Source organism: Argiope bruennichi, chromosome 9 (genome assembly GCF_947563725.1).
Source record: "Argiope bruennichi chromosome 9, qqArgBrue1.1, whole genome shotgun sequence".
Lineage (NCBI taxonomy): Eukaryota > Metazoa > Arthropoda > Arachnida > Araneae > Araneidae > Argiope > Argiope bruennichi.
In genome coordinates this window covers 93,579,994-93,607,282 of record NC_079159.1, presented here as the reverse complement: position 1 = coordinate 93,607,282, position 27,289 = coordinate 93,579,994, and the positions used below count along the sequence as shown (strand labels likewise).

The following is a 27,289-nucleotide window of genomic DNA, read 5'->3' as shown; positions in this document are numbered from 1 at the left end:
TCGAAAAACTTTGAAATTAAAACCAAAAATACAATCTGTTAACACAATAGTCGAAAATATATATTAAAAATAATTAAATACATACGAAAAACACAAACAATATTTTTTTATATTAGTACTGGAGACCATATCAGCCAAAATACATGCTTTCTAGTTTACTTAATCCTCACTAATGCGCTCTATAGGCATCTTCCCAATTACCCTGCTCAATCCTACTTTGAGAGAGTTTGAAATAAAAGAAAAATAATAAATACATTCTGTTAATACAACAATCAAAAGCATTTCTTAAAAATAATTAAATACATATGGATAACAGAAATAATATTTTTATATTAATACTCAACATTTTTACTCAAAAAAGTGATTACTCATTAAAGGGATTTTAATTGAGTAAAAATCGCTTCAAAGAGCTGCGAGTAAATCCTTCATAGAAACTTTCAATAAAACCAATTCTTTTGTACAATTATCATAAACTTTTGACTCAAATAAAATTATTTGATCCTTTGCAAGTACAGTAGGGGGGGGGACTTTGGTATGAAACCAATTGTTTTGTACAATTCTTCAATTATCATAAATATTTTGGATCAAATAAAATTATTCAATCCTTTGCAATTACAGTAAGGGGGGGGGGACTTTGATATAAAACCAATTGTTTGTACATTTTTTTAATTATCATAAACTTTTTGCTCAAATAAAATTATTTAATCCTTTGCAAGTACAGTAAGGGGGAAAAAACTTTGGTATAAACCAATTGTTTTGTACAATTCTTCAGTTATCATAAATTTTTGCTTTAAGGGGGGGGAAACTTTGGTATAAAACCGATGGTTTTGTACAATTCTTCAGTTATCATAATCGTTTTTTTTTAAATAAAATTTAATCCTTTGCACGTCAAGTACAGTAGGGGGGGGGGAGAACTTTGGTATAAAACCAATTGTTTTGCACAATTCTTCAGTTATCATAAAATTATATAATCATAAACATTTTGTTCAAATAAAATTGTTTAATACTTTGCAAGTATTATAAAACGCTGGACTAAAACCAATTGTTTTGTACAACTCTTCAGTTATCATAAAAGTTTTGCTCAAATAAAATTGTTTAATCTTTTACAAGTATTATAAAACATGCACAAGTTTTCTTTCTTTCAAGTTTATAGGTAACTAGTTACGTACCCTCCCTCTCCAGCTTTTTTTTTTTTTTTTTCAAAACTGGAACAATTTTCTACTAAACTTTTTCTGCTCTTGGAATCAAACGTATTTCTTTCCGATGTGTTATTTTATTTGGTTTATTTTTATTTATTTTTTTTATTCGAGAACATTTTGCTCCCACTCACCCACCCTCTAATCTTCTCCTTTTTACTGCTTCACTCCTCCCCACCTTTCTCGAACGAAAACATTTCTCTTTTTCTTTTTTTTAAAACTCTTAGAGCCTATAAGTTTAAAGTTCAGACAAGCAGTAAGTGTATTTCTAGCAGCTGCTCTCTTGACTTGCTAAAACTGGATGACAAATGGTGACATTTTTGATGGACATTCCGTCTTCTGCAATGTTGATTTCGTTTGATGGGTGAAATCGTAATATTTGGCAGACGACAAATGAAATAATACTTAAAATATTTTACTTTATAAAAAAAATAATTTAACTGTGCAATAATTGCCCTGTGCTTCTTTTAGATAATTGATTTAATCGAAATTCTGAGACTCTTAAGAAATTCTATGAAAAAGAACAATAATTTTAATTTATCTTTTATCATCGAATTTATTTTTCTCGTCATTCTAGGGTGAAAAATGTTCCAAATTTATTATATTTTAAATACTATTTCTCGGGTTTGCTTCAGATTTAAATACAGTGCCTGGTATTGTAAGATTTAATTAATTCATATTAACTACAAAAAGATCAACAAGACTAGTTTAACAATAAATTTTGAAGAATTCTCCTTCAAAACCTTTTACTTTATCTAAAGTATTTTCACTTTCTCGTGTACATACTATAGAGAAAATATAGTAATCGTTGAAAAATTCGAACTCGAGATTTTGACGAATGTTCGTCCACATTTTAAATCTCCATAAATTCAAAAAACAAGTTTTTGGAAAATGTCCGTCTGTCTGACTGTGACAAAGATAACTCAAAAACGTTTTGAGCTAGAGGATTGAAATTTGGTATGTGGTCTTAGCAGTAAATTTGCAGATTTCTATCAAATTTTGAGTAAACTCCGTTCAGAGAAAGTCACTCTGTCCGGCTGTATGAATTTAATTAACACAATAATTACAAAACGAAAAGAGCTAGATAGATTCGGTACACATATTTAACGTCTGTAGTCTAGATACCTGTCAAATTTTGAATGAAATCCAGCTACGGATTGACTGTCTGTCGGTCTGTACTTTCAAAAACAAGCAAACGGCGTACACTCGAAAATGCAATGTTTTAAATGTATGAAATCTGGTATGAGATTTTCTAACTACATGTGCAGTTTTATGTCAAATTTGTGTTTCAATCGGTAGACAAAAACGTGTATTAAACACAAATTCGATCTTTGGATATTATTAACGAATATTAGGGATTAATCGCCAAATAAGTCGCCAAGTGTGACTCGATAGATTCTGTAAAAATGCTAAATTCACGCCGAAAATTTATATTCCGTAACTATTTAAGCCAATGCCATGTAAGACGCGTTCTGGCATGCCAAGTATATTAGAGAAAATTTTTGGGAGACAACCCGCTGGTTTACTGTTTTGATGAACGATTGCAGTTAAGTTTTATAATTCATTTAACAGCTTATTTGAACATTATTAATTTTTGGTATATGAGCATTCATTTTATTTTTAGTGATATAATAAAACTAACAAATATATTATATAAATTGAGATAATCGGAGAGTTTAACTGTTTTTCCCTACTTGATCCTTACCTTCTAATTATTGGAATAAAAAAAATTCTAGTCTACTTAAGTAAGTTAAAAAAAAAAGGAGATATAAATTTATATTCCTGACTTATAGAAAGACTTAAACATAGCAAATGATATATGAGCAAAAGTTTAAAAAATAAGCAAACGATAAAATAAATACTCTCCAGAAAAATTAAGTAACAATGAAAATTTTTAATTTCTCGAATACGAAATGTACAAAGAGAAAGAAAGTATTTTAATCGTCAAAAAAAAAATGTTAAACATTAAAAAAAATTGGAACTGTTTAAAATTTACTTGGTTCAGAAGTTTCAATTATGAAAAATATAACTATAAAATTCATTTTCATTTATTTTAAAAGCATCCTTTCTCTTCTGAAGAAGTTTTATTTTTAAAGAAATGTAGTGCCTGGCTTTTCATTCTAATAATTATTCAACCATAATTTTTTCCCCCACTTCTTTGTGCACGTAAATCTTGATAAATTTTTCAAGATTTAATTAACATTTTACTCGATGTTAATTTTCTTGAGTCAATTTTTATTCATCGTTTGGAAAAAAGTTGTTTTTAACTTCAATTTAGGAATAGAATTTGGAGGGAAAAAAACTGCTTTGTTGAAGTAGTTTTAGATGAAATTAATAACTATTAACAAGCGCTTAAGAATTTCCTAACTAATTTTTCTTTTCTGTTAAAAACTTTCAAAAGAGTGTAAAGAAAGTATTCGTTCTCTGTGTTTTTTCCCCTTTCAAAACAATGTTTCGCAATGCTTAGATTTGCGGTTCTATTTATTTATTTACTTTCTGCGTTAAAAAAAAATATTTTGCGAAATATATGAACTTTTAAGGCGATAAAAGCAATAAATAACACAACATAGCTATTTTTTTTGGCTATCTTGTCGTAATTCGGATCTATATTTGGTTTTTATGTAGGATTAATAAGAAGACTGATTGAACGAATTTGTGTTATTAAAAACTAGACAAATAATTTTAAGTGTTCATCCAGATTGAAACTAGAAAAGAAATTTGCGCGCGAGATTTTGAATGCTAACATTTTATACCTTCTTTAGAGTTAAAAAATGTTCGAAAATATACCTGTAAGTCTATCACTGTATTTGTAAGCTCGATAGTTTAATAAAATGCATTATACTACTTGAATTAAATGAAGCATAAAGCCAATGCTGAAACTGAAGTTAACATAAACTTTAACATAATTTGGCGAATATTTTTTTTATTGGCGATAATTATATTTTAGCGATTCCCGCTTTTATTCTCCATTCATTTCTAAGAAAATGTTAAATATATTTAACTGTGTAAAAGGCACCATGGCTGATTTAAAATATCATTTTAAAAATATGAAACTCTTCTGTAGTGAAATTAATCTGACAATCCAACTGGTCTCAATATGCAGATAATTATTTTAAAATTCAAAATGGTGTGAAAATTGATTTCTTCGGAATATCAATATTATTCCCAAAAACATGAATCTGGTGACATTATGTCAACGGAAGCAATTTTTGATGCTTTTAAAATAATTTCAGATACAAATATAAGTAAGATCATTGATTGCATGCTCCAAGTGGCACTCTTAAATTGAAGTATACGAAAAGTCAAAAGGAAGATGCTTTCATTTTTTTAAATTTTAAAGTGATGATTTGGTTCCACCTAATTAAAGCTTAGAAGAGCAACTGAAGCAAAAGTTTAAAAAAAAGAGAAAAAAAGAAAAAAAAAAATGGTTGCTTTTTTATGTACATAACTTCCTACTTTAAAAAAAAATTATTTTTCCGAACCAAATTTTTACGAGATTCTTTAGAATGGCAGTTTGCTTAGTGGTTTTCGTCCCCCCCCCCGTTCTGCTTTTACTTCCAATAGGACTGTGTGATGATTATTTGTTGCAAAGAAATGAATTCTCAAAAATCCAATTAATCAAATGGAAACAACTTTTTAAACAAATGTTGCTTATAGTTAAATTAATATATTTTCTATTCTGTAAGTATGCGTAATCATTAAAATTGCAACGATATAGTCGTTTTTTAATCATTTCATTTATTTCGTTTAACATTGAGAATAAAAATCAATTAATATGCCTAAGATGATAATCAAGCAAACGATTTTCATGCAAATTATTTTAAGCATTTATAGATTTTATTTTTTAAAAAATGGATGAAATCTGATTTTTTTTCGCAAAGAAATTTGAGTTCTTTCTTGAATTTAGAAACCAAATAAAATGAATGGTGAAATGCAACAGGAAAAAAAAAATGAAGAAAATGCATTTTTCAGTTTACAACTCCAATTTTTTTTCTATTACTTCCGCAATTGATAGAAAAGATCCATTTCAAATATTGAGTTAGATTTTTCTATATGTAATATTGATAAAAAGTAGAGAAACGTTTTTCTATAGAAATGGATCCGATGGAAAGTAATTCCTTGCAGAACCAGAATTGTTCGTATCAGTACTTTGAAATATCAATCAGTTACTAGATTGCATTTTCCCCCAAAAGGATACATAAGATAATACTTACAATGTAGCATTTTTATTTTTTGCAGTTTCCAATAAAAGATTTTTACAAAAATTTTGCTCAAAAATAATATTGCTTTCCAGTTTTATAAAAGCTGCTTTGCTTTTGCAATACCTTATCTTTATTTTCTCGCTGATAGAGAAACTGATTTAATGCCAAAAGTTTTCGGCCACCTTTATTAAATTTATTAAAACAATATTGCTTTTGTCAAAAAAAAATAAATAAATAACCGGGACATTTCATGGACAAACCATATAATGAATATATATATATATAATATAAACTAGCAGTATCCGCACAGCGTTGTCCGTGGCATAATATCCAAGAGGAAAAATTAACTTTAAACTTAAGTCTAGCCTCCACCCGATATGACATGGACATGTCACGCAACATCAAACAAACGTAAAAATATATTCAGGAATTATCAAAAATAACTACAAAACAATTTAGTAAAGGAGTTGTGAAAGCAACTGTGATGCATGAAGTAGCTAAGTCGTACTCTTGGCCCTAGATGGCGGTATTGTAAAAACAAGGAACGCTCACTCGGCTTAAATGTCAGCGGGCTTGTAAAGTGCCATAAGTCACAACAAAGCATAGATATTTTTGTTGGCCATTGTTATTCATCTTATTTAATGGACAGACTGAGTTTTTTCTGCACTCTTCATGCAACAGCAACTTACTCTTAAAATGATCCCAAAGCATTAAAAATCAATATCTTTCTGCATATATTATTTACATAATTCGTTTCCTTAAATTTTGTGCTATTTACCACCGACATTTTGTAATTTTATAACCACTTTTTTTTTTTTTTTAATCAATGATGCTCTCAACAAAAATTCTCTAATTTTAACCATCCGTTTGTTTGACATCAATGAATGGTATGAATCAAACTTAATTTTATTGATCTAAGGTTATCCTTGTTCAATTTTTAGCCTATTTTCTTGATGTAATTATTTATTTTTCTCATAATCTTATGCTTATTTGTATTAATTTGATCAACTAATCGCTTCATTACACCTGAACAGTTTAATTAAACGATACCGTCTGTGTTTCAGATAAGTGTTGTTTTGATTCAATTAAAAGTTGTAACCGTAACTGTTTTCATTGGCCCTCTAGCGGCCGTTGAAATAAATAATTAGTTCAAGTTTTGGAAGTAAGCGGTGAACATGTGCGTCCCCGAGTATAATTTTAATTTATATTTGTAATTAAATGTTATTGTCCCAAATAGTTTTGTCCCCTTGTAAATCATGTCCTTTTATTTCATTAAATGTATTTTAACTTAATTGGCATGATTTATTGACTTTATTCGTCTTCCCTGACAGAATTTAAATTTTGGCACCCTTACTGTCACAAAGTCTTATTCTGTTGTTTACTTGTCCTGTTTCGTTTAGAATAATAAGTCAAATTTTTGAACCAAGGATTTCTGATACAGAAGGAAATGTGACAACTTCTGTTGGTCACAGATCCGGTTTGTCTTGGTATAATATCTGAGGTAGAAATCTGATTGATCTTTTATTTATGGCGATAGGTTGTCCTCCAGGAAGACTTTCAACAGAAATTTGCTTGCACTAATATTTCGTTTGTTGGAAACCACTGAAAAGTCCGCGCAACCTGACCATGATTGAAGCCTCGAATATATGATGTGTTTCCCAACTTCCTTCGTATAGCTTCAGAACGAAATGGAAACATGGATTCATCTTGATTTCAGCTTTGATTTCATAAGCAATCTCTGTGCTGCAGGGTGAGGGGCAGCGGTTTCTTTTTAACAGTCCTGTTTACAAATTTGAGCCGATTGTGGTTCAGACATTAACTGCATAAGAATTTATGTTTCTAGTCAAATCCCATACTGATTCCACATATGGTGCTTATTGATATTTACTGCCCTCGGGTGTTATCGACAAGCAACTGAGATATATCGCCACGATTATTTGCTTTATATACAAGGGGCAGTGACGATCTTGGCGTTATCATGTCTTCTTCTATATAAAGTAAGTAATTGTGGCGATATGTCTCGGTTGCTTGGCGATAAAACCCGGGTGCAGTAAATATTAACAAGCATCATATGTGGAATCAGTATCGGATTTGAACTAGAAGCAGTCACCTGAAAATTGCTAAGTAAATCTGAGCGCCCTAAATATCAACAGGTACCCACATATTAGCCAAACTGAATTACATAAAAAATTCCAGTGACTAAAGAGTGGATTCTAGTACTTTTTCATTAAAAAAAATTGTTTGAAATAATGAAATCAAACAATAATGTGATGTTTGGACCTAGTTCCTGCTTCTCGCTAACGATGGGGCAACATAATTTTGTAAAAAATAAATCCGATGGCCCTAAATATCCACAGGCACCCGCATATTGATTAAAGTAAATTACAGAAAAAGTTCCGTAATTCAAGAGTGGATTATAGTTTTTTTCATTAAAAAAATTGTTTGAAATAATGAAATGAAACTAGAATGTCATGTATAACATCTGGTTCTCGTTCTTTTTATCCTTATTACTAAAGATGGGACAATATAATTTCGTAAAAATTAATATTCTATATGAAATTTCGTATAAAAAGTACTGTAATAATAAAAAAAAATGTCCTTTTTTAGTGCCTAAATTAAAAAAAAAACGCTACAAGTTTTTCAAAGAGGATTAATCTTATAGCAGGAGTCCTATTTCTGTTGAAGAATCATCATTCCTAAGTTAATCGACAAAACTAAATCAAAAGCAATGGATGAAAGGCTAAACTCTATTTAATCGTTACACATTACCAGCAAAATTCTTTTATACGCTAAACAAAGCCAGATTCTACTCGGCTCCGTATATAAACAAATCAAGACGCACGGAAACTCATTTATAGAAAACTCTCGCCCAACCATTCTAGCAATGTCTTTTCACGCATTCTGCGGTAATCACTCAGTACAGGAGGCCCATAGAAATGCGGAGCATCCAACGGTCGGAAATTCCTCAACTTCCTTGTCAAAGAGCCCCGCTTACCTTCCAAGATGAATGGGAAATTCATTTAGGATAACGGAATTATGAATGCTTAATTGCATTCATCCTTAGCATCGGAAGTTTGAAATGAAACCATTTCTTTTTTGTTAAGAGAATATCGTTTCTTTTTTCTTCTTCTTTTATTTATGTAAATAGAGATCCGAGAAATGTAGGTGTCCTCACATGTAAGAAATGTTTGTTTCATAGTATGAAATATTTAATGATAGATAAATGAATAAAATACGTAATACCTGAAAAGAGAGAAAAAAATTGTATTGCAATGAAATGCATTTTCCCAGCAATCACAAATACAATTGATCCAAAAATATAATCCCATTTTTATTTTCTCGTATATGCAGTAAAGAGAAAGTATAGTAACGTCAGAAAATTCGAACTCGAGATTTTGACGAATCTCCGTGTTTTAGTTCGAAAATCACATTTTTGGAATATGTTCGATCGTCTGACTGTGACAAAGATGACTCAAAAACGTTTTGTTCTAGAGGGATGAAATTTGGTTTACAGTCTTCACACCAAATTTGCAGATTTTTATCAAATTTTGAGAAAAATCCGTTTAGAGGTAGTCTGTCTATCCGGCTGCGCGAATATAATTTAACACACTACTAAACAAAGAGAACCAGATAAATAAAATTCGATACACAGAATTGAATATAGAGTCTAGATATCTCTCAAATTTTGAACCAAATTCAAAATGCGTTTGACTGTCTGTCGGTCTGTACTTTTAGAAATATGTAAATGTGGTAATTCAAAGACGCAATGACTTAAATATGTGAAATTTAGCAAATGAATTTTGTGGCTACAAATGTAGCTTTGGGTCAGTTTTTTGTTTCAGTCGTGTGGAAAAAATTGTCTAAAAACAAACTCGATTTTTGAATACTACTAACTGAATGTCAAGGAGTAATCATAAAAAAAAAAATCGCCAAATTTGACACGACAAATTTAGTAAAAAGGCTACATTCGCGCCAAAGATTAATATTTCGTAGCTATTGTACGCCAATGCTCTGCAAGGTGTCCTCTGGGATAACACCTTTATTAGAGAATATGCTAGAAAGTTTTTGGGAGACCACACTCGCCGGTTTGTTAAGAGGATACCATTTCTTTTTTCTTCTTTTATTTATGAGTCTAGAGACTGCGAAATATAGGTTTCCCCACATGTAAGAAAGATTTATTTCATAATATGAAATATTTGATGATAGATAAATGAATAAAATACTTAATACGTGAAGGGAGAAAAAAATGTATTGCAATGGAATACATTTTCCAAGCAATCACAATAAGAGTGATCCAAAAAAATGCACATTTTTAACAACTGTTACATGAATAATAATTGGCTGATATCAGAATTGTATAGCTCGTATTGATATATAGAAATGTAGAACTTTATCAGTCGCTAGAATTGTTAAACCTAATGACTTTTATTGTTCAAGCACTGCTGATAAATCGACCAATGGAACTGGCACCGGTCCTAAATATGTCATAAGGATGTGATTGTTTTAAATTGAAGCGTTATAGTCACTTTGGATTAAAAGATGAGATTTTTTGCACACACAGCAATTTGTTTTCCTATTAAAGACGAGGACGGCATATAAATAAGGAGATAGAAAAATATGCCAACAGCACAATGTGGCCATGGATTCAGAATTCTTTCTACAGCAACGTTGCCATTCACAAAGAGACAAATTCAATGGTATTAGAAATAAAACTGGTTGCCATACGCAGTAATATAATATAATAACAAAATATACTGGGTGATACGCAAAATAAAACAAAATAAAATATTTAAATAGAAATATCACCAAAATACAAACATATCCAAACACATTGATTTCATTGATTGCAATTTGCTATATAAATATTCAATTTCAAGTATCCTCATAAAAATAATTCATCGAGGTTAGATTCACTGCGTGTTTGTGGAGTTTAATAGATCCATTTTCTATTGTTAAATTTCTTAAGTTTTGATATATTCATCATTATTTGCCAGCAAAAGAGAGATTCCAAAAAAGACCAGATGGATTCAACGCATGCATATTACATTACATTACGTTTAGTGATGACGTAACTTAGAGTTACGCATGCGTGGTAGTTTCTACTAATACCTTTTGATAGTTATTTGGTTTAAGGGAAAACAAAGACCAATCAACTTTTCTTTTCTATGTATTCGTTCGCGATGGAGATGCCAGAGGTAATAGAAGATGGGTACTGTGTATTCGAAACCTGTGTCTATGAATATGTCTAGGACATAATCTACTCTAAATTTTTCTACCCCAAAGAAATATCTATCACCTTGAGAAATAACTTCTGAGTATTTCAAATATATTTTATTGATTTTCATTTTATTCTCTTAAGAAAATTCTCAGAAAGCTGATTATATTACAGACTTTCACTAATTTTTCATTACACGTATTCGATTCCTCTTCTAAGCCAGCATTTTCAAAAGAAAAAAAAAAAAAAAAAAAAGGAAATGAAAATTTCGAATACAGGCGTTAAAAGGAAAATAAATCATTACATGCGATTTATTATGATCTGGGTGCAACATAAGTAATATGATTTTGAATTATATTTTATAATGTATATTAAATTAATATTAATAAAATTTTTAGAATAATTTGGTACATTTTCTAATAATTTGCGTAATAAATGTATATTGCTATTAAAGTGTCTTTTTTTATTTTAAAAGAGATATCAACCAATTAGGCCCTTTTCCTGGCATTTCTTCATGTTACTGAGAGTCAACTATATTTCAAAATTTCAGTCTGTACGAGGATTTTTCAACTAAGCCACTCGCAGAATGATAGTGTTACGTTGACATTTTACAAAAGCACGCGAATGAAAGAAAGAAAAAGGTCTCGAAATATTCCAGAGAAATATCTAAACTTCCAAGGCATTCGTGAATTATCAAGAAATTATCTATTTATAGTGCAACAAATATCTATATAACAAAGGATGATAGAAATAAATTTCTTACTTTTTCATGTTGCGGATAGTTCAAAATAAATAACAATAAGAAAGAGGTAATCAAATTTAAATAAAATAAATAAATAACATGAACCATTTATTTTATAAACAATTAAAGTTACGAAATGTATATGTCATTATATTATCATCAATCTATGACTCGCGGATTACCATGTATTTCACTGTATATAAGAAGCATTTGATGATAGTATTTTTAAAATATTGAAAGAATAATAATAAAAAAAAAGGCTTAGCATTTAGCAAAGTATGTTTTTTTATTGCTTTAGTGTTTAAAATCTAGGTTATTAAAAGAAAAAAGTTTAAATCTCTCAATTTAGAAATAAAAAAGACAGTCATTGATTGACATGTTAAACGTCAGAGATGGAAATGGATTTTATTGATTGATCATTTTCTTACGGAAATCAATATTTTTGTCGAATTTCATCATTAATGGAGCTCACTTTGTTGAATGAGTTATTGAACTAAAGCTGACGTAGCTTGGAGTTACACGGTTTCTCTTTTTAGAAAGGGAAAAAAAACTTTAATAACATCTTGTATTTTTAATTTGACTGTTCGTATAGAAAAAGAATACCAGAGAAAAGGAAACTGAAGGTAAGAAAAAAGGCGGGAACTCGGCGATTTTTTTTTTTTTTTGAAAAAACAAAACGAAATTTAAAAAAAAAAAAAGAATTTTGTGATGATCTAAAAAAAAAAAAAACTATGATTTTTTAATTTTCTACATTTACACTAACTTTCAAAACCAACGAATTGATAAAAAAATAAAAATAAAGCTTTGAATGGAAGAAAATGGCGGCAAATTTAATAATCATGTTGCATATTTTGTATATCATCACATAAATTTATATGTATAATCCTATTTGTTATCTCTTTCTATTTTTTTAAATGACATTTCGGTTTAAAAAAAGACATGGGAGGGGGGGGAGGAGAAGAATAGAAAAATCAACCAATGTAATCTTTTGAAAGAATAATCTAGAATTGTAAAAGAAGAAATAAAAATCATCTGCCGGTGATCTCTTTTTTTCTACGTGGGTGAGGGTGGGTGGAGAAAAATAGAACTGTGACGGTTGAAGAGCAATCGATTTGGCAAACATGTGATATTCTTTTCCATTTCACCTGTTCGATCGTTGCTTTCTGGTTTAGATATTTTGTTCTTGTTTTATTACATGGTACAAAATATTTATAATGTGAAGTGAAATAATTTTATGTATATTTAATTGTTACATTTTAGCCCAGATGCTTTGAAAAAAAATCGGTAGGATATTCCAATATTGAAAAATTTTTATATTAAAAATTAAGAAAAGGTTTTTGGTAGAAAAGAAGCGAGATCCTGTCTTAACTCGTCTGTAACGCGATCATGGTCAAACACATAGCTCGATTTTCTTCAAATTTGTCATGAATAATTCTTGAAATTATGAAAAACTATGTATATGTAAGGATTTTCATTTCTTAAGTTTCAAGATTTTGGTTGTCTTAATATTTCCAATGTTCAGTGGATCAAAGTGGATGTTTGATACTATTAAGACCTTTGAGTAATTTTGGTAATAACGAGACATTTCATTGTAATTTTGTTAATACTGGTAAAAACTGGTGATTTTGTTAATATACTAATAAAAGAAGACAAATCTAATTTTGTAACTATGGGAAAAAGCAAAGAACTGTTTAGACACGACGTCTACTGTTCACATAATACTTGTTTATGAGGTGCAAGGAAAAAAAAATTGGTAAAATTTTTTCATTATTAAGATAATAAAATAGATTTTTTACGTTACAAAAAGTATACACATCTTTTCAAATTTTCTATTTTACGTTTTCGATTTTTCATAAAAAATGTTCATTTAAATAAAAGAATTACAAATCGAACTCTTTAATTTCCATTTAAAAAAGTACTGAGATGTATAATTCCATTCAATTCTTTTTTTGTATGTCTATTGCTTATATATTTATGTTTTTTAACTATTACTGACTGTAAACTAAAATTCATACTGTAAAAGATTCTTTACTTTTAAAAATAATAAATTTTGCCAATATGATTTTGAGAAGAAATTTATATTGCTAAAATTTATTCGGTTTAATGATAGGATGTCAATTAGTTTGAATGTGATGAAATAGATGCATCTAAAAGTGAACATTTTTTATGTATGTAAAAAATAGATTTTATTTTTTAGTAGCTCATTAGCTTTTAAATATAAAATGTACTTTGAAGTGCATTCAAAAACTAATTCAGAGAAAAGTTTAGACTTTGAAGTTTTATATATGAATGTTTTAAAAAACACCTTTGTGAATCGTTATATATTTTACTTATTTATATAAGTATTGCTTTACTTTTCTCCCAACCTTTATGAAGTACGAGCGGAAGAAATTTTTATAACAAAATTTCTATCTTTTGAAATCACGATAAAAAATGTAAAGATGAAAAAAAAAAATGATAGATTTATATTCTATACGCGATATTTTCATTGAAATGAAGCTTCTTCGTTTTATATTTACATTTCAAACGCCACTGCAGAACATTTTTCGCAATGAATACATATCCAGCCATTACACTTGAAAGGAAACCCAGTGCCTGCATTAAACCGCGTCTCATTATTGGACAAGTTCTAAAAGCTTCGTTTCCCGTTTTATTTACATTAAATGAATATCCGACCGTTTACCCTCCGCTAAATTTGCTATTCTAGCTTTAAATACCCCAGAGATCACCAGCTACAGAGTAAGCTTTTATGAAACTAGAAACGTTTTATAGGAATGATTTTGGATAAGCGCCAGGTTTTAATGTACCGTAAGCGTTTGTTCCGCTGTATTACAAGTGCATCTTAAATGAAAACATCAGAAAGAGCAATTGGACTATGATAATAAATGATCTTTTAAATCTTTTCTTTGATTTAAAACTTTATTTTGATTACAGTAGCTGATGAGGAATAAAATGTTTTTTTTTTTCTTTCTTCTGATACGAACAGGAACTCTTTTATATTAATAAAAAGAAAACGGTGAAAAATTCTTCATTCTTTGAATTCTTTGTTTGATAGCAAACTCCAAACGATTTTTAAAAACGAGTTTTTTGTTTTTATTATTTTTTTTGAGGGGGGAGGAATTACGTAATTTTTGCCCTCTATTTATGTGTTGCTTTATTCAAAATTAATTGCCTAGAATTTTGTAAAAATTTTAAATTTATTGGCTCCAGACATATTAAACTTACTGACTCGAAATATAAACTTATTGATCCGGGATTAGGTTTCGTATCTCGATGAAACTTATCGCTAAGTAATTCATTAAGATATTTTCCAGCTAGATGAGATTATAATTAAAAAGGGTGTATTTTAACTATTTTCCATGGCGTAAGATTGAAAGGTTAGCTGTACTTGATACAATTTAGTGTAGATTATTCTTTCTTCTCATACAACTAAATAACTTAATGACGAATGAGAATTTTACAGTAATATAAGGTTTAAAATACTATTATCGTCTGCTAATGTTAGAAGAATATGCAAAACGGAAAAGCAGTATAAATATCAACAAATTTTGCTCAATCGCTTTATAACTCAACAATATTTAAAAACATCGCTTTAATCATATATCTTCATAATCTGATAGTTTTTTTATGACTTATTCACAAGAACAAGAAATATTTAATTCCAACGGCAAGCAGTTGGCAGTTGGGACCAAAAATTTTAAAAGTTATTAATGAAATAAATTATTTTAATTAAAAAGTTTTTCCCTTTTCCTAGGTTCCTAGATAATTAAAAAGTCCCTTCTTTTTCCTTTTTCTGAATGAATTCTAGAAGAATATGTAAAACGAAAACGTAGTATAAATAAAAAAATCGCACTTTACCTCTTCTTAACTCAATAGTATTTAAAAGTATCGTTTTGATAAGAGATCTTCATATATGTTATTATTAACATATAACCTAATCCTCATCGTCGTCATTCCAATCATCATTAATTCTTCACAACAGTATTCACAAGAACAAGAAATATGTAATTCCGACAACAAGGTTTAAATGGCAGTTGAAAGTAAAACTTTTAATTAAAAAAATATTAATGAAAATAATCATTTCCATTAAAAAGTTTTTCCTCTTTCTTAGTGTGCACGAAAACTTAATTAGGCATACAAAATAAAATTAAAAATTTGTTGATAGTCTGGAATATGAAGTATTAATTATGACAAAAGTTACATTTACGCGACATGGAAAAATCATAAAATGTATTCGCAGCTCTTATAAATGATTTAAATCTTAAAAAAAGGTTTGATATAAAACTCCCAACTACTGATTAATATTTTAATTAGTATTTTTTAAATATTAATGAACTCGTATGTCTGTGTACTGCTATATAAATAAGTTTTTTAGTTTAAAGTTGTTGCAGCTTTTTTTTTATTTAACATTATAATTGGAGATTATTATTATTTAACTGGAACTACTTAGCATCCATTATTAAAATTAATGAATGATATATAATTCCAGACTGATTATTGAATTAATTACTTACTTTACTTTAAAATTTTGACTTTCATATTTTTTTCGTAGAATATCTCTTAGACACTTTTCAAAACATTTTATTTTCACACAATGGAAATAATGAATTAATTATTAGCTTGCAATTAACATTATCACTGTTTTAATTTTACCATCGAACTAACAGAAGCTGGAAATTTCTAGTCTTGTGTACATTTTCGCTTCCATGGTTGGTTGGAATATCAAAAAGATAAACTCAAGACATTGGAAACGAGTGGCCATTTTCTTTTGTATACAAATCTTTTCGAAAATTGTTTTGTTTTCTTCTCCTTAAATAAACTAATTCCGAAAAGAAAATCTCATCACTAAATCATAATGGGTCAGATAACAATAGGTCAGAGTTCGTGACGTGAATTCGTGACTGGACATGCTCGGACGGCAGGTGGAACACGAGAGTTCGCCCACGAAATTCAGAAGGCACATTCTGGATGTTCGAAAATGCAATATTTATTACTACGGTTAGTATCATTATGCTTTGTGCATAGCAATTTATTTACTAAGAATTATTGTTTTTAAAACACCCAATAAAACAGCTGCTTACTTTTCTTTTTTAAATTGGTTATAAAAATCACGGAGAATGATTTATTTAAAAGCATAGGTGTTTTGATTTCGGATTCTGTATGCTACAAAACTTCGAGAATGGCTAAATTGATTTTAAATTGCATTCAAGGAATATTTTTTTTCTTTTGAATGGTTTGTATTATTATCATTAGACTATCTTACACGCATTGTAAAAAATGAAATAAATAATCAGGTCGCTTCTGTCACAAAGTCTGTGTTTGATGCCTTTATTATATTAAGGATTCGCGGACAGATGGTTTTATAATTTTTATCATCCGGTCGCAACTCTCCATTTGTGATAGGGAAAGCTGAAACGTCAATATTCCCGTTTTCTTCAAAGACAATGTCCTAGACATACTCCTGGCGTCGTCTCATTGTAACGTTAAAGATAAGCTTTGTCGCAGACAATAAAGACTATGTGAGACAACCAGGCAACTGTTAAAAGCATTTTTATGGCATATAGGAGACTTAAAGAGATCTTTTTCCAGCATTTTTCCCCTGTACGCTCTGGTATAGAAACTGGTTAAAAATTTATTAATTAGGCATGCATCTAAGCCCTTTCAAAAATTAACCCTTTACAGTCGAAAAGTAATCCGATAAATAATTATTCATCTAATACAAGGGTTTGTTTATTGTTCCAATATATATATATATATATATATATATATATATATAAATTGTTTTAAGTTGAATTTCTCTGAAAATTTAATCTACATCTTTTTACCATTCTGCAGGCGTTTTCAGCAATCGAAATTGTAAAATAAATAAATAAAACCTGAAAATGATGCACCGTTTTGAATGGTGAGCGCGAAGCACCATCGGATTGCAAAGGGTTAAACATATAAATAACCGATTTATTTAGTAAAAAAAATGTTCAATTTTAACTAAATTTCTTGTGTCATTGCATAAGAGAACTGGACACTCTCCCCCTTAGTTAGACATTATTTTTTTTATTTATTTAATTAGAGTAAAACAGGTAATTCCTTTTAAATCTGATGAAGTGAGAATTACTTTGAATTATTTTGTGGCAACATCTTACTTTATTCTTTTGGTGTTGGAAAATTCATGTCAGATCGTTGAAAGTCTTGATTTTGAAAATGCAACTTTGATTGTAATATAAATAAACTTTTCATTTAATAACCAATAATAAAAAGGTAACTAGACAGTTAATACTTTTCAGTATTTCATGAAATGGATAATCTGAATTCTGAGAGTAAAAACTGTAACAGTCAAATGAATTTTATTTCTTTAAAGAGATATATAGAATGTAATAAGATTTCGGTTTGAATTAAAATGAAAACAAAAAAAAAAGTGAACATCAAATCAAATTTAATAATTATTTTCTTTTTTTGTCATCAACCAATGTTATTTTTTCTCAAAGTATATTTTCGGTTTCGAAATCCGTCCGTCTTTTCTTTCAACAAACAGTAGCATTTCGTTTTCGGTTCGTAGGCGTGTCTCTCATGGCGACTTTTTTGGCGAAGCAATCCCTCGCCTTTGGCGTGAAAACGCGCATCCTTATGGCAAACCTGAAGAGCAGTCTTCAATGCGCCTCTTTGACCTTTTCACAGAGAGTGAGAAGAAAAAAAAGTAAAAGCACAAAAGAAGGAAAACTCCCTCCAGAACGTCTTTTCATCCTCGCTTCGTCAGGAAGAGCGCTTTCTGGTCATTTAAATAAAAAGCGAAGAATATCGGTCTCAAAATCAAATTGACAATAGTTCCGTCCGAATTCGACGTCACGTGATCAGCTGGGGATCGTCTGGTATCCGCAATGGACGATGGGAAGGATAGTGGAACCGCAGTGTAAATCGTCAGATGTGATGATCATTCACAAGTAGAGAGGTTCTGTTATCTATGCATGAATTACAGGTAAGCGTTTATTCTGTAGCAAAGAGTTCTTTTTCTTCGACGCCTTTTTTTTTTCTTCTTTTTCCAAGGTGTCATTATATTTATCTCTCTTGTGTTTGGAAATTTTCCAGCAGGCTGATTTGTGGTTTTGGAAGCGAAACTCATAATTGGTGTATGAATTGTTTCTGTAGGATTATTCTATATTTATTTATTTATTTTTGATCGTATCAGTATATTTTGATGGTGGGAAATTCATAGTTTTCTGCCTTAAGATTTTTTTTTTTCTTTCTATGATTATTTCTTATGTATTTTTGTTGTTCTGAAGATAAAAATAATGTATTGAAAAATATTTTTCTTATTTTAATTATTTTGAATTTAAACCAGTGAGCACTGTTAACGGACGGCATTTATTTTTTTGAACTTGGAAGCAAATATTTCTTATATTGGTAGATCTTGACACTTTAATTATCACAAAACATTCTTATGATGGAAATTATGCGAAATTTTTCATATTTGCTTTTAAATCTTAATTTTTAAGAATCTAAAATTTATTAACATAGTTTCGATATTTTTAATAGCACAATACTCTTTTTTGATGCTCTCTTGATGTTATTTAAAATGAGTATTCTTGAAACAGTTTGTGTATTATTATTAAAATTATATTTTATGGTTTCTTTTCAAATATATATGCTCCACGCCATATTTTTTTAATTTTAAGTTCTAATTGGACTTTCTCAAATAATGATGATTAACTGATGATTAACAAAGCACTGAATCATGATCCATGATAATAGTTATGATTGCAATCCTGATTTCGTAACCATTTGTTTTTTTATTTTAAGTGGTTTAAATTTAGAAGAAACAATTTGTATTTTTTATAAACACTACTAGAAATTCCAAAATGCGTTTTGTACATATTAATGAAGATGGGATTATTTTTTTCATGGGAAATAGTGGGTGGAATCGAATACTATACGGTACCCACTGTTCTCAAGAATTACTGGTGATTTAAATCAATATCTTTGCCCTAAGAAAAAAAAAAGATTGCTTCTAGAAATTGAAATAGTAGTAAATTTATGATAAAGGATTCAATTCATTTATTTAGGATTATCATATATTATAGAATTCTTATTTATTACTTCTTTAATGTTGTTTTATATTTCTTAACCACTTTATTATTTCTTCTTTTTTTTTTTATCTTGGTGTAAAAATTTGGATTTTCATTTGAAATAGTTGGCTTTCCTTTTATGTTCGGAATACATGCTGTTACATAGCTCGTCAGCTATATATAACAGTATTAATAATGTTATATAGCTATTCAAGTTTCAATATGTTTAATATCGAAAGTTAATCGTATCGGCATGGATAGATAATAATTAGTAAATATACAATGACCTTATAGTGTTATATTTAATAGATAAAGAAAAAATAAACTACTGTTCTGGACCTTTTCAAAATTTATCAACATTACGCCTCCATACCAGCAATCCAGGTTTCATTATCTAAAATTCTTCGAATTTTTTAAAACCCTGTGTTGTATATCTGTTGTGTTGAATTTCCGATAAGAAGTTTGTTTATGAAATCCACTGTTTGTTTTATGGAATCATCGAATTTTCCTTTGGGGTTAATCTAGAATTATCTGATGTCTTGCATCAATTAGGGCAATCTTGACTTTGGACTGTTTTTTTTTTCGGAATTTAGATTTAAATGTACTAGATTTGCTTCCATTTTTTAATTATCCATTGAAAGTTCATTTAAAAAATCTATTTTAAACAATTCTATTTTACAATTTTAATGTTGACAGAATATGATCTCTTTAACGTTATCAATGTAGATGAATATTAATAAGAAACATAAAATAACAGTAAAAGTATGCTATTTATATTGCTTTAATTTTTCTTACTTTTAAAAAAAGTTTTATTATTTAACTTTTCATCGTTTTAATTTTTAAAATCTATTTTTGATTTTGTCCAATAATTTTTGTCGACCCTACCAAATTAGATTGAATATCAGAAAATCTAATAATTTTACTTAACCCTAAAGCGTTATTTTACAGTAGTTTCACATTTTACAACTGTAGTTATTCAGTTAATGTAACCTGTCTTCACAGCTTGATGTCGAATGTAAATCACTACCGCATTGACATTTATAGCAGATTCGAATGCTTGAAAAAATTTGTAGGATTGTCCATGTTAGTTGTTTTCACCTTTTATATTCTTTGTGTCGTTCCAAATGAGTATTTGAAACTAGTTGGTTTTTGAAAAAAAGTAGTATATAAATAGAAACAAAATAAATCATAAATTTCTATCTGTAACCTTGGTTTATCAACAAATGTGAATTGTTGTAGATTAATTAATCTAAGTTATAAAGCATGTCTTTGATAGTGTTATTTAACTGCTTGTCTTTTTTTGAGATATTCAATACGTGAATCGAATTTCGAATTTTTGACTATGTAAATAAAATTGAAAATTTAAAAAAAAATGATCAGAATACTTAAACATTTTAAGTACCCTGTAGATTCATATATAGACGAAAGCAACCCAATTATAATCTTATATTTATATTACAGTAAAATTTGGACCTCAAAACATTGATTCTTGAAAACATTAAAGTATATCTGTCGAAAATTTAGAATAATTCAGATTTTATGCCTATCTTGATTTTCCTATCGATTTTATGTCCAATTAATCCGTTATTTATATCGATCGGTCCAAATAACTTTTTTATAGATGATAATTTCAACACATAAATGTTACAAAAACGCGCGAAGTCACGATTAATTCTGATAAATGCTACGATTAACCGACTTTTTTTTTTAAAGCTGCAAGTAGAAACAGTTACAGCCATTTTAAAGATACATTAAGAAATCTACATTACGAAGCATATTACTTTATTTTTAGTATAAAAAATATTAATGGGAAAAATGGAAGATGGAGGTGCTGTGCGCTTTCCACCGAATTTCAAATATTAGAAATAATTTAAATATTTTTTTTACGTTGTAAACACATTTGTAACTTTAATTTTAAATCACTAAATAGAAGGCAATGCTCTGAAGATAACCGGAAAAATTGACTGTCGTTCCCTTCTAACCTTATCTCAATATATGAGTTGAGAACCCATGAAAAAATTTATTTCGTGTAAGTTTTAAAAAATTTATCGTTTTAATTTTTTTCTCTTATATTAATTTCTGTCGTTTTAAAAAGAACACATAATTTTCATTAATTTTGTTTTAATGTACTTGTAAACAGATATGGGAAAAGTTCAATATATGTAAAGAATTAAGAATAGAAAGAATTTTAATGTCATTTCAAATAAAATTTGGATTAATTTTTTTATATTTGATATTTTGTTACGATATGGTAAGACCACTCACTATATTTTGAGCAGTTAAAGAAATAAATATAATGTTTTTTTCAATTTGTTGAGAACCGTGAAATGAAATTCTGAATTCGATTGAGGTGTGAACAAGAAATGAGAAATCTTTTCGATTTAAAAACAATTTTTTAAAGCATTCGTTAAACAAACTTTGGTGAAACTGTAAAACAATTAATTGAAATAAATAAGAACATTCCGAATGTTTTTTTTTAATTTTCAGAACCTCAAATAGGAAAAATAGTGACCCCATAGAAATTTAAATTGCAATTTAGTAAATTCATTGATTTTGGATTTAATAATGATTAAGCAAAATGTAATCTATATAATATATATATATATATATATCTATATAATTTATAAAATATAATCTATTATAATAATGAATAGTTTATTGTTATGAACCGATGCATATTGTAAAGTGTTTTTAAAAATTCATTGATCCCAGTCTTTTAAAATATTAAGTTAATTATTCATTATTTGCAAAATAAAAAAAAATATTAAAATATTTATTTGCTACTTTTTATTTCTATATTTTCGATTTAGTAAGGGATTCTAATACTGTCTGCACTGTTTTGTGATAAAGAAACTGCATACATTATGTAAAATGTAATTAAATATCGCATCGCATCGTATTGCATTACTAAGCATATGCTTTACATAATAAATCCTGCCATTCCGTACGATGTTTATATTTTGCGTTACATACAAAATATTTTGTTATTGAGTTTTTGTCTGGTATAAAGAGAAAGCGCATATATAATGAAAGCATAAATAAAGATCGATTTTCATAGGAAAACGTTTTTCAAGATTCCGCTTTCACATCGTTAAGAATATACACCTTGAGAGTTCGAAAAAACGTTTTACTTAATACTAGTGCCTTATTTTACCCCTTCCCCCTAAAAAATAGATAATCTAATATATATCTGTATTAATAGATTTCAAAAAAATTAATTTATTAAAATAAAATTTACAGAATTCTTCTCAGTATACGTAATTCAAAACACGTACATTACGTACAAAAACACGTTAACGTTAAAACACGTACAAAAAACGTACATTAGAAAGAAAAGATAAATTTTGGCAAAATCGGAAAGTAAAAATAAATATCGTAAAAATGTTACGAGTAGATCGAAAAGTTAAAGCTTATTGAAGTAGTAATTTCATTCATACTGTATTTCAAATGAATGTGTGAGAATTTTTGTTTAATTGTATTCATTTATTTTCTTTATAGCTGCTTTATAATCTACCCTTATTGTTATTTATGCCTCATGCTTTTACAATTTTTGTCTTGACCGTTTTTTTGATAATTTCATTTTTCTTTTTAGTACATGGATATGAGCGTTTTATTTCAAAAAATATATTTATTGTTAATCTTTATATATATATATATATTAGTTTTTAATCATTGTTGAAAGCATGAAATAACTACCTGTTTTCGGGAATTTACGATTTACTCACGGCATTACAACGCCTTACATAAGCAGTAAAGACAACTGTATTAAGTCTTCCAACTTAAATTTTTATCCGTTATCTAAAAAAAATCATAAAATTTCGTCTAGAAGAAAATTGTTTCACTATTAATATTTCTAAAAATAAGTATTTTAACTTGTGGATAATCTATACATACACATTCATATTCGATAAGATTAGAATAAATATACTTTCCATTGATAGTATTCTTATTTTTAAAATAATTTTTTTCTTTTTGACAAAATAAAATTTAAAATGGTCAATTCTCTAAATAAATTAGAATTTTAATTTCATTTTTAATATAATTTAACTTCCAATAACCTGAAGTCATTTTTAACTTCCAATAACCTGAAGTCATTTTTAACTTCCAATAACCTGAAGTCATTTTTAACTTCCAATAACCTGAAGTCATTTTTAACTTCCAATAACCTGAAGTCATTTTTAACTTCCAATAACCTGAAGTCATTTTTAACTTCCAATAACCTGAAGTCATTTTTAACTTCCAATAACCTGAAGTCATTTTTAACTTCCAATAACCTGAAGTCATTTTTAACTTCCAATAACCTGAAGTCATTTTTAACTTCCAATAACCTGAAGTCATTTTTAACTTCCAATAACCTGAAGTCATTTTTAACTTTCAATTGTTAATAATTACTTTTATATGATTGTTTCGTATTTTAATTTTTTTTAATAATGCTATCGATTTTCGTTTTAAAGCAATATTATTTCCTGCCTTCTCTTACTACATATTTAAAAAAAATTCAATTATTTTCTGCATTTTAGTTTTTAATATTTCGTAATTCACCATTATACACATTATGGATTCTAAAAACTAATATTTCTCAAATTTAATGGAATGCTCCTCCTCTGTAAAATCAAATTTTAATTAGACTATGACAATTATTCATAATTAAAAGCGCTAAAATTAAAATATTCTGCCATCAAAATCCATTAATTATTCAAAGTTTCAGAACACCGTAGTGCTTGGCAGTAAATGAAAAATCGATTACAAAATTTCAAACTTGCGAACATGAAACTTCCGAAATAAAAGCTTCTATTAAAAAAATAATAAATTTGCTACCTTTTCTTATTGTTACGATTTGTAAAGGAAAGATGAATATTTGATTACAAATTTGAAGTAGTTCGAAGCACTTTATCTTGTAAACATGAATCTAACCAATGTTATTTAATCCTTAAGGATTAATTTTCGCAATTATGATTGTCTAATTCACATGTAGCTACTCTAGTTAATACATTGAGTTTTGAATTATGTATATCTTACGAGTTTCGGTTCAAATTTTAAAGCAGCAAAATTCTCAGATTTAATAAAAAAACATCTTCTAGTATACTTACAATATTTCAAATTACGTATGATATTATAATGTAAATTATCAACTGTAATTAAAGACAGGTATATCTGATTGAAAAAAAGATACCTGATATCTACCTTTTGATGAATTAACGCCATTCGTGTTACTTCTAAAATGTGTAATCGATTGATCCGAAACCTAGCATTATATCTACGATCACATTGCTTACACCTGACAGATACTGTGAAATGAATATTTATAGCAGAGTTGAATTATAAGCCGTCAGGAAATGATGCATAATTCATTATTGCTCTAAATATATCAGTTGCAGCCGAGCGGTTCATTCATAACTTTATTTACTCTCTACGCTGAAGTTAGTTTTGTATTTGCACTTGAAAACATTCGCTTCACTATGAATGTAACACTTATGTATATACTCAATTTTCCCATTTCCATTACTTCATTGTGTGCATCGATTTGAACGGAGTTATTTCCATTCAGTATCGTGTAATAAATTCGTAATTTTATGAATTTTATTAAAAATATGAGTATTTTATTTCTTCAGGCAGTAACAACGGATTTTGATGTATAAAAGCAGAAGTTATGAAATTTGCTTGTGTAGTTTTTGATGATTTTAGGTATGATTATATGGATTTCAAAAGACATAAATATTTAGTTTGCAGAGTGAAAATTGATTTACATTTTTGTGTATTTTAGCAGATTAGTTTATTTTTATTATAAAATTTACAATCTTTTTAAAGGAATAACGCATAATCCTGCTTGCAGTTTAAAATTATAATAAGTGAAAATCTGATAAAGAATTGATTGAAAAATATTTTGGGACTCGTTTTTCGAATTATTCAGATTAATCCAGAGAATTTATATCCAACACTTTTCAGAGTCATTAGATAATTTCAGAATTATTATAGCGTTTTCATTTATTTGTAATAATTTATTATGTTTAATTTATTTAAAAATGAGAAGGGCTTGGTTTGAGTATGAGCCATTACAGCGAAAAAAACTGAATTTTAATTTAAGAAAACATACTTAAACTAGCTTAATCGTATTCTTTTGAATTGCTTTATAGTTGTTATAAACTTTTTAGATTTATTTGCAGATTCAGTTTATACTATAGTATCGATGGTATCTTGCTTTTCTACACTATTATTTTGCTGTATTTATTTATCTATATTTTGTTTATTACTTTTATGAAATTAAAATCTTCAGAAACAAGCAACAAAATTCTGATACTGAATAAAATTTTTGCCCCACGTTATTATTTATGAAATGATAATCCTTTAATTCAATGACAATCCTTTATTTCAATTCAAATTTATTACTACTTGTAGTAAAGAATTTAAAATTTAAAATGATCGTTCAAAAGCATTTCTATCATTTGTATGATAAAAACACGTTTAGTGGCGATTATGTAACGTGAACATAAGTCTGGTCGAAAGCACTCGTTTCGGCACAAAGTATGGATAATTTATAAACATCTTCCGCTATCTGCGAGACTGTCAAGTTCATGATGCGGATTCAATTTATAATTTCATCCTCTTGGCCTTTGCGTTTAAATTCGGTTAACTTCAAATTTATAGCATTATAGGAGAAAAGGGCTTTCGTTAGATAATTTATTTTCAGTTTTCTGCAAGAGAAGATGGCCGCATTACTCTAATTCCGTTCTACGACAAGTAATCTTCTTCATGGTAGTTTAAATTATGACCATTTACTGTGATAATTAGAATTGTTTTGGTATGAAATAGGAAGATTATTCTATTCTGAAATTTGATCGCCGTAAGATTTACTATGCATCAATGTTATCGATCCATTTGGATTGATTTTAGTATTATCTGATAGTGACATGGATGGAAGTTAACTTTTAGTGTTGCATCAGCCTTTAGTATCGACAAAATATTATAAATAAAACTTCTCTAATCACCAAAATGCTGGAACATCAGATTCAGATAAAATAACGCTCATAGTTGTGAGAAAAGAATTTTAATGAAACTTATATTTACAAAAGAAAAAAAGTTTTGAAAGAATTTTCTTAAATTTTCGTTTGAGTTTTCTCCAAGAAATTATTGAATTGTTTAATCCCATGTTTATTTTGTATAGTATACCATACATAGAACTTTATAAAAATATACTACCACTATAAAATAAAAGTATATATAAAATATAAAAAATATAAAAATATAAAAAATATATAAAAATAAAATATAAAATAAGCTACCTATATACATTTTTTTTTTGCTTTTGCTTTTTTTCAAAAAAGCAATCTTGCCACGATAAATTAACGATTAAATTAAATCTTACACGCGACATTTAGAAAATGAAGATTTCAAATTTTTAAATCATCTATTAAAATTTTCTATAGCCCATGTTTTGAAATAGCGTAACTGTTTAATACTTAACGATTATCTTTTAGATTACTTAAAAAAAATTCCCCTCTAATGCTGGTAAAAGCAGCATTATTATTGATTCATTTTTATTTATTTTATTTATTTATTTTTCGTTTTATGATAAAGGATGCAAAGATTTAGATTGAATTTACTGAACTAAAGCGTGCATTCAATTCTCATTTTTTTATACATTGAAAAATCTGAGATTTTCTACTAAATAAGACAGTTAAAGCTTTTAGGCACGCAAAGTTTCAAGAAACAAGGCCAAGTTTATGCTAACATAAGTGAAAATTGTGAGATAAGATAGCATTACTATTCCACTTGTTATTTTATCTTCACATAGATTTATCTTGGATAGGAACGAATGAATGTTTGATAGTGATAGAAAAATGTAACTTGCTGTCTTTTGTTTTTCGCGGTAATTCCTG

The 27,289-nt window shown here is 28.1% G+C and overlaps 1 protein-coding gene across 3 annotated transcripts in view; it reads left to right on the top strand.

The window, feature by feature from the left end:
- Positions 1 to 27,289, top strand: part of LOC129984558 (uncharacterized) — a 233,463-nt gene that overhangs the window by 45,101 nt on the left and 161,073 nt on the right. The window contains exon 1 of one of the 3 annotated variants that reach the window (XM_056094469.1): positions 18,008 to 18,325. The exons of the other annotated variants lie outside the window; for them this stretch is intronic. The gene's annotated coding sequence lies outside the window, so the exon portion shown is untranslated. Of the gene's footprint in view, positions 1 to 18,007; positions 18,326 to 27,289 lie in introns of those variants that run through there. 3 annotated transcript variants of the gene reach the window in all.